The sequence below is a fragment of the Zerene cesonia genome, unplaced genomic scaffold, assembly GCF_012273895.1.
Source record: "Zerene cesonia ecotype Mississippi unplaced genomic scaffold, Zerene_cesonia_1.1 Zces_u007, whole genome shotgun sequence".
NCBI classification, from domain to species: Eukaryota; Metazoa; Arthropoda; class Insecta; order Lepidoptera; family Pieridae; genus Zerene; species Zerene cesonia.
The window spans coordinates 1253934-1275744 of NW_024045137.1; the positions used below are offsets into that span (position 1 = coordinate 1253934).

A 21811-nucleotide genomic window follows, 5' to 3' on the forward strand; every position below is an offset into this window, starting at 1 on the left:
TTTCAGCATTAGAAAGCTTATTATATGTGCTATACTTTTTTCCTACCTACTTTTAAGTTATGTTGCTATCTACCCATTTAAATATATTTTTTTTCTTTTATCACTTTATAATTCCGTGGTTTTTCAACCAAATTGCATGATTCTTGTAACGTTTAATAAGAAATTGTTGTCACCTAATCCCATTTTATAATCTGGAGTAGTACCTGCCCCCCAGGAAGCGATATTTTTGTACAAAAGAATTATAAACAGATGAGTTTAACTGTGTAACATCACTATATACTTATATTTTCCACAGCTTCTCCTTGACCACCAGGTTGTCTGGAAGAGATCGCTGCCTTAGCGATAAGACCGCCTGTTGTGCTCGTAAATGTTCTTGTTTTAGTGTATTTACATATTCTTTGTTACTTTATGTTATCATTGGTGCACAATAAAGTGTTTTTGTTTGTTTTGTATATAGTATAAAGCAAAGTCACTTCCTACGTCTGTATGTATATGTTTAGATCTTTAAAACTCCACAACGTATTTGATGGGTTTTTTTTAATAGATAGGGCGAGGAAGGTATATATGTATAATAACAAGTATTAAGACCCTCAGAATTTAACGTGTGCGACGCCGGGGGCGGTAAGCTAGTATTGTTAAAATGGGGGCTGAACTGTGTCCTTCTTTTTCGATTTAAACTCAAAACTAAAACATTTATTTATTGAATTAGATATAGAAGCACTATTGAATCGTCATATCACAGTTTTAATATTTACCACCGGTTCGGAAAGCAATTTCTACAGAGAAGAGCCGCCAAGAGACTCTGTAGTTGCTCTTTTAAAATAATATCAATTTTACATTTTAATTCTACATAATATGTAACATGTACATAACAATGATGCCAATGAACTGACCTGTGGTTCTTAGGAGACTGCATTCCATGGATTGTCATCTTCCATATATTCATTAATGCTATAGTTAGCTCTCTGAACTAATGCATTTTTAATATAGTTTTTGAATTTAGTATTTCTAAACGATTGAATGCTATGAGGAATCCTTTTGTAGAAGCTTATATTGTCCTATATATGACTTCTATTTATATGATTTGTTTTATACTATTTCAATTGTATATTTTTATGTTTATTTACACATCTATTTGTTAATTTTTATTTGTATAATTTCTTTACTCGTGTGTTGTGCTATCCCTGATAAATTAAGTTTTCTTTCTTTCAAATTATAAATATAAAGATACATACATACATCTTGGCGCGTCTTCCATCCCCAAAGAGGTTTAATTAATATTCCACCTTCACGGATTTCCAATAAATTTTATAAGTTTGTTCGCAATACGTTCCTGCCAGTATGGTAACAATAAATTTCAAAGCGCTTTACCTACCATGCCCTAAGCTTTAAAGCTGGTTACACACGAGGCGTTCGAAACGCAGGAAATAAATTTATACATTTAAATTTATCAAGTTCTGGTAGTTACATAATAGTCTATACTATTTTGAATAAAGTAGCTATGTATTGATGAGAAGATTTTTAAAATCAGTTCAATAGTTTTTTAGTTACTCATTTGCGAAGAAGGAAGTTACTTTTCTCTTTATATTATATATAATATTCATGTCGCATAAATGGTTTTATTGAAATGCTGTTGATTTTATAAATAAATCATTAATTGTTAGGATCAATTGAATCCTAGCAATACATGCGTATAATTTTATCAAACAAATTGCACCCCACAAAGCATATGACATGTAGATATTTATTTAAATAATGGTCGAATTAAAGAATGAATAAAAAAATCTCTATTGCACAAAAGAAATTAAGTATTTTCCTTGAAATAAGAGTGCGATTGAATAAATTTCTACATATAATGCCAAAAGCAATTCTAAAATATTTGCAGTTAATTATTAATTTGTTATAATGTTTAGTTGCATACTTTGACACGAGTTGGGCCAGCTCGCGCCAGGGAAGTACCACGCCCCCACAGAAAACCGGCGTGAAATAAAAGCATTCTTTGTTTAATGTAAAAGTTGGAGCCTCCCTTAATGTCCCATTAAATTTATTCCAGTTCTGACAATTTGAAGTCGTTTTAGTTTCTTGTTAAAATATTATAATGCCAGTTTCCACTTGTCATCACTTCCATGACACCTCAGCTCCACGCCAACGTTTAAAAGTCTACAGTAACTACTACTGTTCAGATATACTCTGCATTGTTTATGCTACTAATATTATAAATGCGTATGTTTTTGTACGGATGATTAAGTTTCTGTATCGCATATACAAAGTGTAGTAAGTTTTTAACCTGCAATAACAGAATTTTGCAATGCATCTTATGAGGGAACGTGATCTATTTACTACATTGAGTAAATAAAATGGTTGTGTGAAAAAAAAATTAATTCAGACAGAGAAACTATTTAATAAATAATGAATAACTCCTCGCACCGCTAAAAGTCATGTTAACAATGCAATATCAATATTTATATTATAAGACGATAGATTTGGATGTAAGTATGTATGTAAAGATTTGCACAAACTACTGGACCGATTGCAAAAATTCCATCACAATTAGAAAGCTGTCAATTCACTGTGGCATAGGCTACATATGTACCACGGATGAAGACGGGAGTAAAATATAGTTTGTTATATTTCGAAAGCGTCGTGTGCAACGCTCGTACCCGAAACGCCTTCCGCCCTTCGTAGCTATATATAGGCGTAAAATAGCCTCAACGTTCAGTCGATGTGCACGCTCCGTAGCGGGCGGGTGTGTGACCAAGAGATAATTCTTACGGAGACTTAATGTGAAATATTAACTATGAATTAATTGGTGTTGTGTGTTATAATATTGGTAAGTTATGATATAGTACAGGTAGTTTTGTGCCGTGTTACATGGTAATAAGATAGTATTTCAAACGCCACCGGCCGTGCAGTTAAATATCGTTAAAGGCATTCTGTAATTGAAGTTTTGTGGTCCATTTAATGAAATATAGATATGAATCGGGTAAGCGTGGGTTTTTTAGTTTGTCGGTGATTGTGAGGGCAAATTGAATTTGAATAAAATGATGCTCTAAACATGTTTATTTGAATGATTCGTGCATATAATAAAAAACGAAAATATTTGTATAGTTTTTTCATAAATCGTTATATTACCGGTTTTTCATACAAGAAAAAACTAGAATTTTTAATAAGAAAGAATGGATAGAATATTTAGAATTAAGGATGAGATAAACTATAAAATCATAACATTGGATTAAAATATCTATCATTCGTATAGTATGCGTAAAAATGTATGTTAAATTCGTTTTTTGGGATGATAGACTAATTATTATATAATTAATAGATATTTATATAAATTAGTATTTATCCTGTTGAAGTATTATTAGTATATATACTAGTACTTTTAGTATTTATTATGCACTACATAAATCAGTAATTGTTCATGCTATTGGTATTGTCTGGGGATCGTCTTCCGAACATTGTTAACTATATTGTTACATTTAAAATTATATCCAATATGAAATAATTACGATTTATTATTAACTAGCTGCGCCCCGTGGTTTCACCCGCGTAAGTCCGTATCCCGTAAAAATATCGGGCTAAAAAGTTGCCTATATGTTAATCAGTTGTCCAGCTGTCTACGTGCCAAATTTCACTGCAATCGGTTCAGTAGTTTTTGCATGAAAGAGCAACAAACACACACACATCCTTACAAACTTTCGCATTTATAATATTAGTAGGATTCATTCATAATCTACGTAGAATATGTCACAATTTGATGCGTGTACTGCTTGTTTTATGATTGCACTGTCATTCAAAAGTAAGATAATATTAAAAATTTATACAGATTCACGAGAGAGTAATTTTCGCAGACATTTTATTTAAACGGGAAAATGCTTATGGGCAAAATTTTTCCATTTTCCTCTGTAACATTATTTTATTACGTAAAATTATTTACAATAACTAAATATGTTATTAAAAATACAATGATATGAATGAGTGCTGTATAAATAACTGAATTTTTCTGTTAAAAATAGTTTCTCACTAAGATTATGTCGTTAAATAATCCTGCTAATATTATAAATGCGTTTGTAAGTATGGATGGATGAATGCTTTAAAAAATATGTTACTCGCGAAATGTGTTCGTGTGAGGGCCAAGCTGTATAAATTTTTGGATCAGTGTTGTTTATAAAAAATCGTATTAACCCTCACGTAAGAACTCCTTAACGCATTCGTATAAAATTTTGAAAGCTGATATAATATTAGATGTAGGGCAGTCTGAGTTGGTGGTTCGCCTGATGATGATAAGCGATCACCACCGCCCATGAACATTTTCAGAAGTAAAACCGTTTCAAATGGGCTTTTAAGGGATAAGAGGATGGACAAGGGATAAAGGAAGGATATAGATCACCAACTGCCTCACCCACCAAACGAAACAAAGCAGCATGCTACTATTTCACAGCGGAGTTCTGTGGGGGTGCGGTACTTCCCCCGTGCGAGCTGGCCCAATTCGTGCCGAAGCGTGCTCGACTCGCACACTCGATATTCTATGTTTACGTTTACGTCTTATATTTCTTAATTGTCAAGATTTAATGAAAAAAAATAGTAATAATTTGAGGAGAAATCGCTTCGATTTAATTAATATCGTATTAATAATCAATACACAATAGAGGCTGTTGCCGTGCTGTTTCAATTTAATAAAATCTATTTTGCTAAATAACTCTCATTTATTGAATGTTGTATATTATAATTTGAAATTAAGGTCTGTACTAGTAGAATTAATTAAGAACGGAATTACATAATATAATAATTATTTATAACAAAAAAACTGAACGCTTTCGAATTGTCATAACTGGACGGAATTTAAATATAGTAGGGGAGCCCAAGAGGGGATTTTGGGATTTATTCGAGCGCGTCAGATTATTATAAGGGAACGTACTTTACCTATTACTAAGTACCTCCAGAAAGTATGAGCAGTTAATACTGGTGGGTGCGCTCGCATGAGCCGCAGGAAATTAAAAAATATCGATAATTCTTTAAGGTTACGCTCAAATTGTCAGATTAGCGTAATATGGATTTTTTATGTTGTAAATAACCCGTAATATCTTTATCTGACGAGCTCGACTCATATATTTTTATATTTTACCTTTTATTTGTAGCCACGAAATTACCACATCAATCGTAAGAATAACTTATATTTTATTTCAGTGTTATGCCAAAGCATTCAAAATATCAAAATCTAACGTGCTTGAGTATTTCCACAGCCCCGTTTTTCTTTTACAATTAAAAAAAAATTCAAAAACCTTTTTCCACCGCTAAAATTGAAAACGCTGTAGGACTTTTTTTCTTGCTATCGTATAATCTGCGAATTCCAATAGGTTTCTGAAACGCTCGTGTAAATACACATTTAGCATCTTGGGCTCCCCTACTAATAGAATTACACGTAAGTCACCAGCTTTGAAGTAAATAAAGAACCATCGAAATTAGTTGACCCAGTCGAAATTTTGGGGATAATTACGTAGAAATAGAACATTCTCCTTTTTGGAAGCCGGTTGAAATAATTTGGCACTTTTAATCTTATGATTACGACTAAATTTCAAATAATATGAAAAAATTACGCGGGATTCAAACATGCGTCTTTTTGCCATACCGTAGCAACGCCTAGCCTCTTGGCCACCCGTGATCCTGCTTCAGCAATCGAATTTCTTCTACTCTTTCGGTTTTGTCCGTCCTTTTTACTATTCTTTAATACTAATGTTGTAAATGCGAAAGTTTGTAAGGATGTGTGTATGTGTTTGTTGCTCTTTCACGCAAAAACTGAACCGATTGCAGTGACAACATATAGGCAACTTTTTGTCCCCATATTCCTAGGGGAAACGGACTTACGCGGGTGAAACGGCGGGGCGCAGCTAGTTCTATAATATTTCTTAGTTCATAAAGCAATTCAAATGCTTTATGAACTATTATATATTTTATTTATATATAATAAAATATATATTCATTTAATTTCTAGTTTAATAGTTCTTATATTTTACATTATATCCTCTTAATTGTTACATTCAAAAGTGTGTTTGTTTATTATTTATTATTCCGCCTTTCTCTCACGTAGTGATTGTATGATACGATTTTTGATAGATTTTGTTTAGAGATAGACAGGAGGTTGATGGGATCATGATATAGGCTACTCGCGGTGAGATATCTCATTCCTACGGGAATTTATTTAGGTCATGCAGGCAAATCCGCGTTCGAAAAGCTAGTATAATACGAAGGGATTAATTATTCATTGCCAAGTTTAACAAATAGAATAAGATAACGAATAAATAAGGAGCACTAGACTAGAAAGAGCGGTTAGCGTTCATTAACAATACATTGACTAAACAAGTATTAATGAATTTAGTGCGATATTAATTTAATCATATCGTATTATACATAATAAACGCCATAAACGAAATTTCGGTCAAAGGTATACTAGCGTGTGCGTGTGTGTGTGTGTGTGTGTGTGTGTGTGTGTGTGTGTGTGTGTGTTGCGTGAGAGCGTGCGTGCATGTGTGTCTTCGTTCTATAATCTATGTGATATAATTCCTGAATTTAGTATTAAACTAATGTTATAAATACTAACATTTGTAAGTATGGATGAATGTATTGTCGTTTGTTACTTTTACACGCGGAAACTGCTCACCGTATCTCTATGAAATTTGGTACAGAGATAGATTATAGTGTGACACATACGCTACTTTTTACCCGGATACCACGGGAGCAACACCGCGGGTTAGAGCTAGTATTTTTTATACAAATTGATACAGAGATGCTTAAAAGACTCATGTGCTGTAGCGTAGCATCATTACTGGAGCAAAAAAAAATGGTTGCCTGTAAAGTCGGTTTTACGGGCGAAGATTTTACGTGACAACGTCTTTTTCTTGGTAGAATATTTATTAATATGAATATTATTAAATTGCACAATAGAAACAAGGAATTGAATGAAAATAAGAATTGCACAAATTTTAACTATAGAAAATATATTTTGTTTACTAAAAAGACAGAGACAGAGACACAAGCACGCGCCGATTCAATGCGCCTAATTCTCTAGTGCTGCGCGCGCGGCGGACTGATCATAGTTCGGTGACTCATCGTAACGTTACCGGGCGTTACACTTTTTCATGAGTGACTCCGAGCCGCAACCTAATTTAAGACGTTGTCACGTCAAAAATCTCATCATTCATTAAGTTTTTATTTTCCTTCTATTCTTCCTATTTATTTATTATTCCCAAAAGAACAAGAACTTAGCACGAAAAACCTCGGCCTATCTAATTTATCTTTGACTATGCAGGCGAAGCAGCGCGCAGAAAGCTAGTTATGCATAAATCCAAATTTTGAACATAACATACTTAAATTAAAACGTTTTAAAACAGCACCTTATAGCACAGTAACACCCACGCCGTAACGCGCCTACGTCGTAGCGTGTCTACGGCGCGTAGCCGTATGCTACGATATCGTAGCAAATAGGCGTAAATAAAAACAATGTAGTAGCGTCTGTAGTTGCTACAACATATTTATTAAAGCCTGTTCCATATTTAATCGTTACACTTAAACTAACTTAACCCAAACTATTAGACCGATCGGGCTGGAACTGCATTAGTATGCAGATAGCAAATACTATGTCGGAATTGGTCAGGAAATAATTTTGGTAAACTTACCAGGGAGATAAAATATTATATCAAAGATTGTAGCAGTAAAATGTTTTTTGAAAACGCGAGCGAAGCTGCGGGCAACAGCTAGTTTACATATGAATCCAAAGCTATGAGAAAATAAACTGCCTTTATTTGTTTAAGTCAAGCGAGGTTTAAAATTTAAAATACTCCAGCCTATGAAATGTCCATTGAAAATAAGTGATGTTGAGTTGCTGACCTATTAAACTGGATACATAAAATATTTCATAGTAATCAACTTATTGTAATAGATTTTAATCTTTTATATGGAAAAAGCTCGTCACAGCTAATTTTATGTGATAATGGAATCTATTCAATTAATTGTTTTATCATGGTTCTATTTAATCCAGGTCATACGACTTTAATAAGTATATAATTCCTATTAATATCATAAATGTGAAAGTAATCTCGTATGTCTGCCTCTTCATCACGCCTAAACCACTCAACCGATTAGAATGATATTTGGGACAAAGACAGTTTGAAACCCGAGGTAGGAAATAGATTATATTATCCTGGAATTTTTTTTGGAACCATTAACTATACGGATGGCTTTACCCCAGTTGGTGGTGGTTTTACCGGGACAGTATCTTTTTTATTCTCTACGCGTGCGAAGTGAAGAGTAAAAACATTTCTCCTATATGCTGCTTTTTTATTTTTATTCTTAAATAAATATGATTTTTGTTTGTTTGTCAATTTTCAAAAAAATAATCCACCACGCTGGCCAAGTGCGGGTTGGCAGATGTCACATGTCGTCGAACTTTTGATTCTTGGACATGTCGGTTTCCTCACGATGTTTTCCTTCACCGTTTTAAGCAGTGGTGATGTTATTCACATGTGCAGATAAATTGAAAAATCAATTTATTTTCTGCACGCTCGCCCGGTCTCGAACCCCGACTTATCGATTTTGAAGTCCGAGGTTCTCACCACTGAGCCACCACTGCTAGTGTGTTACTAAAAGTGAAATACAAATATGTTATCATAGTATTTTGCAAGCTTTTAAAGCACGGCCTCGGCAATTCGTAGCGACGCTACGGGTTCGTAGCACTTTGCTACAGTGGGCGAATAATTGAATTATTAAAGTCAATATATGTAAATATTTTGTGCTACTTTGTTATGATAAATAAAGCCTTAAGTGGTGTGGTTAGCTTGTTAATGTTATAAAGTCTTATAAGTTCGACTACCAGCGAATTTCTTCCCATGTAGAATTTATGTGGTTGGTAGATAGTTGAAGGATTATGCATACTTCGTTTCTTTTGTTTGCAATATTGTCTATAGAGAATTTAGAATAATAGTCTTATACGACACAAAATGTAACAAGCTGAAGAGTAGTTTGTTTGAACGCGCTGATCTCAGGAACCTGACGACTGATTTGGTTTAAATTTCGTACTGAGATAATTTAAGACCCAAAAAAAAGATATAGACTAGTTTTAAACCTCCAAATCTAAACACTAAAGAGGTTACAAATGCATTGCCTGCCTTAAAGTGATGAATACCCTCTTTTTTTTGTTGTTTGGGGACACCACAGGTAACATAAAATATAAAATGTCATTAGATAAAAATTGAAAAATATCTAAACAAAACATTTGAGAATTATACGGGATTCGAACCCGCGTCATTTGTCATACCGTCTCAACACTTAACATGTGATCCACCCATGAACCCACCTCAATAGTCGTATTTGTTTCTATTCTTCATACGTTTTAATTTATATATATATTCATTTCCATTCTAATAAATTGAATATAAATTCGGAAAATCATCAAAACTGTTGTGACGTCTTACGCGAATATCCGCTGTTAAAATTAAACATCTTTATTACTTTAAGATAGACATAAAAGTAACACACACTGTTGTAAGGTTTTTAAATTTAAAAGTTAAGATACGAACATGAATTCATTGGAATCCGGACTAGGCAGTGCCTGTCCTGCGGGACCATAAACGAGCAACATTAATAATTATAAAAGCGACGACAATTTCTTATCTCTTAGAAATTAAACGGATTTTAAACACGATTTATTCATTATATTATTAACCCGACGTTTCGAACACTTCAGCGAGCGTGGTTACGGGGACAAGAAAATACAAATTTCTTATGTATTATTTGAAAATCATATAAATAAATACCCTTAATATTACCAAATGACAAACAAAAAGCCTCTACACCTAATTCCATCTAACATCGCTCCGAAACAAACAAACTTTGCAACATCGCAGCTCGTTGTAAAAAGCGATTTCTCGCAAAGAAAACGGAATCCCTTTAAAATAACGTCACGTGCGCGAACTAGTATGTATAAAAACATAGGACTTATTTTGTATTCCACGAACGTATCACCCTCTCGCTCTGATGTGGGCGGCGAGAGAGGGACAGAGTAAATGGGGGCTGCCCAGCGAACGAGATGGGATCTCATTTCACAAGCGAATCGTGTTGAAGATATAATAATGTGAGCTTGAATTACGCAGTTAATAGTGAATTAATATGTTCGTTTTTAATTTTGGTAATCTATATTAATCTAAATAGGGATTTATAATAATATACTAATTTAAGTAGGAACTAATCCTACTAATATTATAAATGCGAAAGTTTGTAAGGATGTGTGTGGATTTGTTGCTCTTTCACGTAAAAACTGCTGAACCGATTGCAATGAATTTTGGTACGTAGAAAGCTAAACAATTGGAATAACATATAGGCAACTTTTTATCCCGATACTTCTACGGGATACGGACTTACGCGGGTGAAACCGCGGGGCGCAGCTAGTATTATGAATGCGAAAGTAACTCTGTCTGTCTGTTACGCTTTCACGCCTAAACCACTGAACCGATTTTGATTAATTTTAGTAATAAATAGATAGACTGAACTCGGGAAAGGACATAAGATACTTTTTATCGCGAAAAACGAGTATGAGAGATTGAAATAGGGGATGAAATTTTCTATAAAAGTTCTTTTTTGTCAAACCGTACACTTTCACACGTAAACCAGTTAACCAATTTTGACAAATAGTCTAGACCTTGGGAAAGACTAGGCTACACCTTACCATATCGCGCGATAAAACCGAATTCCACGCGGGCGAAGTCACGGGCGGAAAGCTAGTATATACAACTCAAAGGTGACCGACTGACTGACATAATGATCTATCAACGCACAGCCCAAACCACTGGACGGATCGGGCTGAAATTTGGCATGCAGATAGATGTTATGACGTAAGCATCCGCTATGAAAAGGTTTTAATAAATTCTACCCGCAAGGGGATAAAAAATCGGATGAAAGTTTGTACCATGAGATTAAACGCTAATGATAAAACCGATGTATCTTATACATTATTCTCTTCCGTTTTATATGTATACTAGCTTTTCGCCCGCGGCTTCGCCCGCGTAGAATTCGCTTATATCGCGCGACATGGTAAGGAGTATTTTCTTCGCATTAAAAAGTATGGTTTGTTCTTTCCCACGTTTAGCTCCATCTTCATACCATACATAGTTTCATCATAATCGGTTTGACAATAACGAATTTTAATACAAACTTTCATCCCTTCTTTCAACTCTTTCTACCCTATTTTCGCGATAAAAAGTATCCTTTCCCAAGTTCAGTTCTATCTTCATACCAAATTTTCTCAAAATCGGTTCAGTGGTTTAGGCGTAAAGGCGTAGACAGACAGACAGGGTTACTTTCGCATTTACAATATTAGTAGGGATGAAAGTTTTTGTAACCTACCAATGTTGTAAGTACTGAATGATTTTGTTATTTTTATATATTTACTAGCTTTGTCCGCGGCTGCGCACGCGTAGTAGTTTCATTGATGTTATTATGCATATAAACCTTCCTTTTAAAACACTCTATCTTTTAAAAAACCTCATCAAAATACGTTGTGCAGTTTTAAAGACCGATAGGGACAGACGCGGGAAGCGACTTTGTCTTATACCATGTAGTATTTAGACTGATATATTTTCACATGAAACATCTGCCAGCTCACACTTGGCCAGCGTTGGATTATACTTTACCTGTAACCTACATTACCTTACCCTTTCGTATAATGGAATGGTATATAAATACCCTCATAAAATCCCCTGCAGTTGTAACAAACAACTGGCGATAATGAAGTATTTTTCTTGAGTTTCCTTCAGCCTCCACTTTTATACCTTTTGTTGGCCCCCACAATATTTTAACAGCCATCTAGTATGTTATAACTGTTCTTTGTGAAGGTCATAAAATAATTATTCGCCCCTCGCCCATGGGCATACCCTTTGTCTTCTGTAGACCTGTTTGTGGGTGGAGACATATTTGTATAGGGCCGCCACAAACCTATATTTGATAACCTTACTAATCATAAATACATCCGTTTCTTTTTCCTTCTCCATCCCAATTCATACCCTTTTTTTTAGTCGTGCTCTCCTTATACCTTACCTCTTAAAAAAGTTCAAGCATGGTTTACCATCAGACGAACCATTAACTCAGTTGCCCGGTATGACATAAAAAATTTAAAAGTAACTCTGTCTATCTCTTATTCACGCCTAAACCACCTAACTAATTTTGATGAAATTTAGTATAGATACAGTTTGAGATTGGAGAAAGAGCATAAGATACCTTTTATCCCGGAAAAAACCAAGGTAACGGAAACTATGGAGGTATAATACGTATATGAAAAATCATTAAATATAATGTTTTTATCTCATTCGAAATATATGTTACTAATCAGAACATGACACCGTCAAATCAATTTAATCAAAGAACAATTCAAATTCAAATTCAAGTAATAAACATGATAATTTAATTACACAACTCAACACAACTCGTATGATATAACTTTAATAACTTATAGATGGCAGCCCTAACAGAATAAGCTAATGTAATTACAATCCAGTTATTTGTGACATGGCTAACTTGTCTGTTCAATGGTTAGCAAGTAAATTGTTTAACTTAAAGGTTCGGGATTCAATTCTTTGTTGGTAACATATGATCTACTAGTTTTTGCCCGCGGCCTTGTCCGGGTTTCGGTGGGATTGACGTATTTCCTGTTTTATCCCAAGGGAGCATTTAATCGAATTAAAAAGTATCCTATCACCCAAGTCAGCTCATACCCTGTCTGTATACCTAATTTCATCGAAATCCGTTCAGTCGTTTCAGCGTGATTGATGGACATACATCCAAACAAACAAACTTTCGCATATACAATATTAGCGAAACTCAAATGGGATCACGTGGCAGGCACCAGATTCCATATAAAAAGAATCATAGAAATCGATTCATCCAACAGAAAGTTCTGAGATAACAAGTACAGTCGAATTGATATCCACCTCCATTTTTGAAGTCGGTAGAAAATATAGGTGCAGATTTATTCGCGTGGTTGGACTCCCTTATTTTATACTCAAGGGGCGAATTATTTTAATAATGAGTTAATATTAATGTAATGAAGTGATATTCCCAGGGGAGTATATAATAATCGTATTTATACTACTAGTTTTTGTATGTGGTAGTTGAGTACGCTTCGGCACGAGGTGGGCCAGCTCGCACCGGGGAAGTACCACACCCCCCCAGAAGACTGGCGTGAAATAGCATTCTGCTGTGTTTCGTTCGGTGAGTGGGTGAGCCGGAGGCGCATATCCTTTTCCTTACCCTTCCCAGTTCTTTCCCTTATTACTCTCGCCAATCCTTTCTTAATCCCTTCCCAAAAAGTCGGCAATCCATTTGTAGAGGCGTAAGGTCTGCAATGGACCTCATGCCTCTCCAAATGTTCACGGGCGGTGGTAGCGCTTACCATCAGGCGACCCACCAGCTCCATTGCCGACGGTGACATAAAAAAATTAAAAAATAGTTTCAGTAAAAAGAGATATAATTTACTTTTTTGTCACACTCTAGCTTCCTATCTATATACAAAAACTATATTATATCACACTAATATTATAAATGTGAAAGTTTGTTTGTTTGGATGTTTGTCCGTCAATCACGCTGATCTACGGAACGGATTTTGATGAAATTTGGCATACAGACAGGGTATGAGCTAGCTACTGTGATGACTTTTTATCCCCATTAAATGCTCTCTTGGGATAAAACAGGAATCTTGATATCCAAGCGGAGATTTATTTATAACTGTCATCATCATCATCAGCCCATATATGTTCCCACTGCTGGGACACAGGCCTCCTATGAGGGTTCAGGCCATAATCCACCACGCTGGCCAAGTGCGGGTTGGCAGATGTCACATGTCGTCGAACTTTTAATTCTCGGGCATGCCGGTTTCCTCACGATGTTTTTCCTTCATCGTTTAAGCAGTGGTGATGTTGTCCACATGCGCAGATAAATTGAAAAATCAATTTATTTCCTGCACGCTCGCCCGGTCTCGAACCCCGACTTATCGATTTTGAAGTCCGAGGTTCTCACCACTGAGCCACCACTGCTTTTTTTTTTATTTATAACTGTATGTATATAAAATTTGACTATAAGCATAAAGCTTATACAACTTCGTCATCCATGCTTCGCGCACGTTAAGCAATAACTTTACAAGTCGAATACTTAAGGAATTGCTAGCTATGAAAATTACGAACGAGTGTTTGTATCCAGGCACCTCTGAAACGGCTTGATCGTTTTTCATGTGACCGTGGTAAATGTTAAAACTGTGTTATGCCAATTCAAATGCTTCTTAAAGAAGTCTCATTGAATAAATGTTTGAGTTTGAGTTTGAGTTTGAGTTTGAGTTTGAGTTTGAGTCTGAGTTTGAGTTAAACCAAATACATGCGAAAATATAGGTTGAATAACAACAGAGCCATCTGTGCCGCAGTGAAAAATAAAAACTTATCACTCTCTGTCTATCCCATAGGCATTGTTACTGTGTTAGCCGACTGCAAACATAATTAAATCTTTGTGACGACCAACCTGCTATGTTTAGGCTTGCGTCACCTGGCGGTTGGAACGCAGCTTTCCAATAAATACATTACGTGTATGGATTTTGTGAAAGGCACACTATCACACTTACAGACGCACACACAGACAAATGCGCCTTTGTAGAAACAACTAAGCATTTTTCTATAATTTTTAAAAAAAATAATTTAAATCTATATCTAGCTGCGTCCCGCGGTTTTACCCGCGTATATCCGTATCCCGTAGGAATATCGTGATAAAAAGTTGCCTATATGTTATTCCAGTTGTCCAGCTGTCTACGTATCAAATTTCATTGCAATCGATTCAGTAGATTTTGCGTGAAAGAGTAACAAACACACACACATCCTTACAAAATTTCGCATTTATAATACTAGTAGGATCCTTTCTTATCCTTTTTATCCCGATACTCCTACGGGATACTGACTTACGCGGGTGAAACCGCGGGGCGCAGCTAGTATAAGAATATACGATTGTTAAATATGCTATCAATGACGAAAAGTAAATTGTGAAACTTGGTGTTAGATTTCATGAGTAAAAACGCGTAGTATGTAAAAGCCCTTAGATCTAGACAACCGAAAAATCTCAATGTCTTGTATCTTAAAGGGAATTTTGAATAACATTGGATTATATAAATAAGCCATTAAATATGTTGTTACTCATTCATAGATGTCTGAGAGTTAATATTTAATTTAAGGCTTGAATCATACGAGGCGTTTTATGTTACATTAAAATATTAAAACTGATTAGTAAAATTATAATTTAAAGTCTCCAGTATCGTATCAGCCAAATAATCTACGAAACCACTAAGCCGATTTTGACGAGACTCACTTGATATTCAAGATTAAGTTAGGAAATAGGTTTTCGTTAAGCGATATTTCAAACAAGACATGAACATAGAAGAACTAGACAAAGTCGCGTGAGCTAGCTAGTATATAACAGAAGCATACAAACCACTCGAATCACATAAGCTATAAATCAAAACTAGCGAATTGTCTTCATTAATTCAAAACAAACAATACTAAAAAAATGTTTGTTATATTTTTTTTTTTCACAAAAAAAGGTTTTATATTCCAGCGAGAGAACGATTTGTGTACTCGCACATTGTTTGTTTTTGAACGTGTGCTAGATTCTATTTAGTGATGTTCGACGTTTGGGATAGTTGTCGATGGTTTTTAGGTCGCTTCGTTCGCTTTGTTGGTGACATAAGGCTCTCTTAATGTCTGTTGAGTTAAAGAAAAATCAATAACAATATATATTTTAAGACTTGCAATATTTATAAATATTAGTAACGATAACATATTTACGGTCTTATGAATACAAAATGAAAGAAAAAGAAAACAAATATAAATAATAAGAAATAAATAAAATGAGACTAAAATAATTAATAAACAAAATAGTAAACAAATTAAGTACTAAATCTAACTAATTCTAGTCTAAAATAATAACATAACTTAAACACTGTGTGGTAATGTCCACCATCAAAAGGGACTACTCAGTTTAAAGCTGTAGTGTTCGACGGACCACTAACAGCACTCTTCAGGTGTCCCCATCGACCGCAGCGGTTGGAGTTTATATAACAAGCACAGGACATTTAGTATACAAAAAGATAAATTTTATTCCAATTTTAAATATTACACTGTTTGAAGAAAAAAAAAACAAAAATATAAAAAATAATATCTAATAATCGAAACATATCGTAAAAAATAAAAAAAAAATAAAAATAATATCCTATAATCGGAACAAATCGTAAAAAAGAAAAAAAAGAAAAATAATATCTAATAATCGGAACATATCGAAAAAATAAAAATTAGAAAAATAATGTCTAATAATCGGAACATATCGTAAAAAATAAAAAAAATAAAAATAATATCCAATAATTGAAACATATCATAATATGGAACAACACTATATTCAGATGGTAATATTTCACAAGACAGTTTGCCTTCGGGTCGTACAGACGTACATATCTCTGTGTTTTTTGGAGGCTTTTTATTAAATTAAGGTTCAATAAATGTGTAGTTACTTTTAACTGAGTTCAAACGGGATTATTGTTAATACTTCGTCCCGGCTTCGCCCGTGGTACATATATAGCCTAATCTAATGGTGAAAGAATTTTTAAAATCGGTCTAGTAGTTTAGCGTGAAAGAGTATATTAGTAGGATGTCACTCACTGTAATTGCAACTTTCTAATGGTGAAAGAATTCTTGAAATCGGTCCAGCCGTTCACGCGTGATGGCATGGCCAAGGGAAATAGTATACCTATTTATTATATTAGTAGGATGTCACTCAGTGCAGCTTTCTAATGGTGAAAGAATTCTTGAAATCGGTCCAGCCGTTCACGCGTGATAGTGTGGCCAAGGGAAATAGAACACCTAATACATTCACGAATCACAAGCTCAGTTGCCCGCTATGACATAAAAAAAGTGTTATTTATCCCCACTATTGTAACACTGATCGTATTCGGTTGGGCGATCGGACAACCCAGAACCTCTAAGTTTTTTTTTATGTCATAGCGGGCAACTGAGCTGGTGGTTCGCCTGATGGTAAGCGACCACCACCGCCCGTGAACAGAGCAGAGGTAGGGCCTCTGCGAATGCGTTGGCCGCTTTTTTGGGGGTAAGGGAAAAGGAATGGATCAACGACTGGAAAGAAGGACTGGACTGGGTGAGGAAAAGGTAACGGGCCTCCGGCTCCCCCACTCACCGTACGAAACACAGAGGCATGCCACTATTTCACGCCGGTTTTCTGTGGGGGTGTGGTACTTCCCCGGTGCGAGCTGGCCCAATTCGTGCCGAAGCGTGCTCGACTCCCACATTAGAGACATTTGAAGTCGATTGAAATTAGAACATCCGTTTTGGTCGCCATTACATCAGTTAGCATAAGCAGTGGTGGCTCAGTGGTGAGAACCTCGGACTTCAAAATCGATAAGTCGGGGTTCGAGACCGGGCGAGCGTGCAGGAAATAAATTCAATCAATTTATCTGCGCATATAGATAACATCACCACTGCTTAAAACGGTAAAGGAAAACATCGTGAGGAAACCTGCGTGTCCGAGAATCAAAATTTCGATGACATGTGACACCTGCCAACCCGCACTTGGTCAGCGTGGTGGATTATGGCCTGAACCCTCATAGGAGGCCTGTGTGCCACCAGTGGGAACATATATGGTCTGATGACGACATCAGTTAAAATAATGGAACAAAATTAAATTGATAAAAAGGACATAATAATACTGTATAAATTTTAAAGTTTCGCGAGATTCACTAGACTTCATATCTCATCACTTCTATAACTGATACTATTACCGTAATTTCTTATGTTTAATGATGAAACTATTTCGCTAGCGCGACTTAAACACGAGCAGCGCCATCTAGTCTTAATAAATAAAAATAATACCTTAAACTTAACAAGTTAATACAAAATTAGACAATTACTCTCGGTCAACTTTGACCTTGATAAACGACGAGTATTCGTAAATTTTTATTTCCACTATCGTTGTATTTTATCAAACTTAATCCACCATCAAAATCAATCGATACCATGTTATCATTTGATATCAATGACCACTGCCATATTACGCATTTGCTTTTATATAACTACTAGATTTTGCCCGCGGCTTCGCACGCGTTAAATTCGGAGTAGTTTGATGTCATTATACATATAAACCTTCCTCTTGAATCAGTCTATTTATTAAAAAAAAAACCTTCAAAATCCGTTGCATAATTGTAAAGATTTAAGCATATATAGGGACAAGGGAAAGAGAAAGCAACTTTTTTTTATGCTATGTAATGATTATGGATGTGAGAGTCGAGCAAATGTGTGCGTTTGTTGCTCTTTCACGCAAAAACTACTCAACCGATTGCAATGAAATTTGGTACGTAGACAGGTGAAAAACTGGAATAACATATAGGCAACTTTTTATCCCGATATTCCTACGGAATACGGACTAACGCGGGTGAAACCGCGGGGCGCAGCTAGTAAACTATAAATTCATACTAATAAACCTTTACTATAAGTACCATCGTTTAAAAAATATATCTACATACATCATCACATAGGGACTTTGCGACTAAAAACTCAGACAGAAAATTGTGGATTGTATTTCAAAACACGTAGGACTATTGAAACAAAAAGCAGTGCTATTTTATAAGAGGGGTGGCTAATTAAATTTCCTTCATTACACCACAGAGCTTCTACGAAACGAACTAACGGTAACTTCCCTATTATATAAGTTTACAGGAACCCTTAAATATTCTAAGAATTCTTGGTACAATAGAGACAAAACAGTAAATTGTTCGGAATAGGTAGGATAAAATTGCTTATATTTTGAGGGTAGCGAGTGACGTATTCACATGGCTGGAGGCAGCGTAGTTAGTCATACTAAGACGTCGTCTGTCGTCTTTTACAAACGCTTCAGCACGGATTGGGCCAGCTCGTTCTGCGGAGGACCTCCAGAGAAGAATAATGAAATAGGGGCGGCGAGTGTGGAAACCGGAGGCACGTTTCTTTTTCGTCACCCTTCCCAGTCCAGTACCGCGTCCTTGGTACAGTGGTGAACGCGTGAGCGTAGAACCGAGGGGTCCTGGGTTCAATTCCCGGTGGGGACGCACAAAAAAAAAATGTCTTGATCTGACAGGACACAGAAGGCTGATCACCTACTTGTCCCTAAAGAAAAATCGATCACTGAAACAGATGCACATCATTTGCCCCATGCCCCACTAGTGGACACGGGACTTCACTACTACTACTCCCAGTCAATACCTTCTTTCCAGCCTTCAGTCTTATCCCTTACTCCTATAAAGCGGGCAGCGCTTACCATCAGGCGTACCACGTCCAGGTCCGCTATGACATAAAATAAAAAAAAATAAAAATTGCGTTCTATTATAAATATATTGGATTCATACATGAATCCAATATATTTATAATAGAACGCAATCCATCCAGTGGTAGTCGAGCACGCTTCGGCACGAATTGGGCCAGCTCGCACCGGGGAAGTACCACACCCCCCCAGAAGACTGGCGTGTAATAGCATTCTGCTGTGTTTCGTTCGGTGAGTGGGGGAGCCGGAGGCCCATTTCCTTTTCCTTACCCTCCCCAGTCCTTTCCTTGATTCCCATCGCCAATCCTTTCTTAATCCCTCCCAAAAAGTCGGCAATCCATTTGTAGAGGTGTAAGGTCTGCAATGGACTTTATGCCTCTCCAAATGTTCATGGGCGGTGGTAGCGCTTACCATCAGGCGTCTCACCAGCTCCATTGCCGACTGTAACATAAAAAAAAAATTCAATTTCACCTACATATAGGCAATCATGACAGCCTATATATTGTAAACATACTCTGAATTATTTATCAACTATTGATCGTGTAATGTTACTAATTTGAACATATCACTATGAAGACATTAACAGTTATTACTATTAAGTTGTTATAATTAGAAAAATATGTTTTCTTATTATAACAACTTAAATACAATAGCACCCTTGTGAATTCACTCCCGGGACAGAAATAGGTCAGTTGTTTCGTACGTTTCGTGTTAATCTTATATATAAAATTCTCGTGTCACAATGTTAGTCTCTATACTCCTCCGAAACGGCTTGACCGATTCCTCTGAAATTTGGTAAGCATATTGGGTAGGTCTGAGAATCGGCTAACATCCTTTTTTTCATACCACTAAACGATAAGAGTAAGGCAGAACAGCGTTTGCCGGGTGCAGCTAGTATACATATAAACCTATGTCTTGAACCACTCTATCCATTAAAAAAACCCCATCAAAATCCGTTGCGTAGCTTTAAAGATTTAACCATTCATAGGGACATAGGGACAGAGAAAGTGACTTTGTTTTATACTATGTAGTGATGTTCAACTAGTTTCGAAGTGCTTATTTATGCTACAGAACCAAGTAAATAATATTATGGATCAATAACGCGTTACAAAGCGTCCGTAACAAGGTTTGGCTGCTAATACGAGGTAAAAGCACTTAAATGAAGCTATCCATTACTGGTATTATGATGGACATACTCATAGAAAATGATGTTACGAGAAAATTGAGCTTTCAAGGTCTTTGAAGGTCTCTCTAGGTTTAAATTGCGCATCTTAATAATATGGAAAAATCTGTTTTATAGGTATTTTATTGATATATTAATTAACTAGCTTTTGTCTGCGGGGTCACACGCGTTTATTCGGAGTAGTTTTGGCCTGAGGACCGAGAAACGACGGAGAACCTTTCTCTTGAATCGCTCTATCTGTTTTAAAAAATCGCATCAAAATCCGATGACAAGTTTTAAAGATTTAAGCATACATAGGGACATAGGGACAGAGAAAGTGACTTTGTTTTATACTATATAGTGTTTATTACATAAAGTAAAGCGAAGTCTGTAGCTTAAATTCAAGATTAAATTCAAAATAAAATTAAGATTAAATTTTGATAAATTTATCGAATTTAACCACAGACAGAGCGTTAGTATATACCTAATAACCTAATATATACCTAAAGTATTCATATAATAATTGGTTAAGTTCTAGTCAGTCTCGTGGCACTAAGAGTTCCGTACAAATAACCTAAAAAGTAACTGCTAAAACTCACCCATCCAATTTATGACCGTGCAAAACGTTGCTTAACCTCTATTTTTAATACTTGTTGTTATAACGGTAATAGAAATACATTATCATTGAATATTTCAACAGTCTGTCTGAATGTGACAGACAGACGGACAATGCGTTCGTAGTAATAACCCGTTTCAACTTTTGGATCCTTAAAAAGATTATAGCAGTAGTGGCTCAGTGGTGAGAACCTCGGACTTCAAAATCGATAAGTCGGGGTTCGAGACCGGGCGAGCGTGCAGGAAATAAATTGATTTTTAAATTTATCTGCACATGTGGATAACATCACCACTGCCCACGGTGAAGGAAAACATCGTGAGGAAACCATCATGTCCAAGAATCAAAAGTTCGACGACATGTGACATCTGCCAACCCGCACTTGGCCAGCGTGGTGGATTATGGCCTGAACCCTCATAGGAGGCCTGTGTCCCAGCAGTGGGAACATATATGGGCTGATGATGATGAAAAGATTATCATGAAATTTCACCCGGACGAGTCAGAAGCGCGTGGCTAGTGAAAGAAAATGCCTCAAAATTCATTCAACAAGCAGACATTGCGAAAGTTTCCCAAGTGTATATAATTAGTATGAAAATTATTTGTGGCTCAGAACCTTGTAAGCTGAGTTATTTGGAAGCAACTTTTTGCTTTTCAAACGCATA

General features: G+C 35.8%; 1 protein-coding gene across 1 annotated transcript in view; it reads left to right on the forward strand.

The window, feature by feature from the left end:
* The first annotated feature begins 2717 nt into the window (after positions 1-2717).
* Positions 2718-21811, forward strand: part of LOC119839021 (1-phosphatidylinositol 4,5-bisphosphate phosphodiesterase epsilon-1-like) — a 135143-nt gene continuing 116049 nt past the window's right edge. Inside the window, exon 1 of the mRNA XM_038365190.1 lies at positions 2718-2830. The gene's annotated coding sequence lies outside the window, so the exon portion shown is untranslated. The remainder of the gene's footprint in view (positions 2831-21811) is intronic.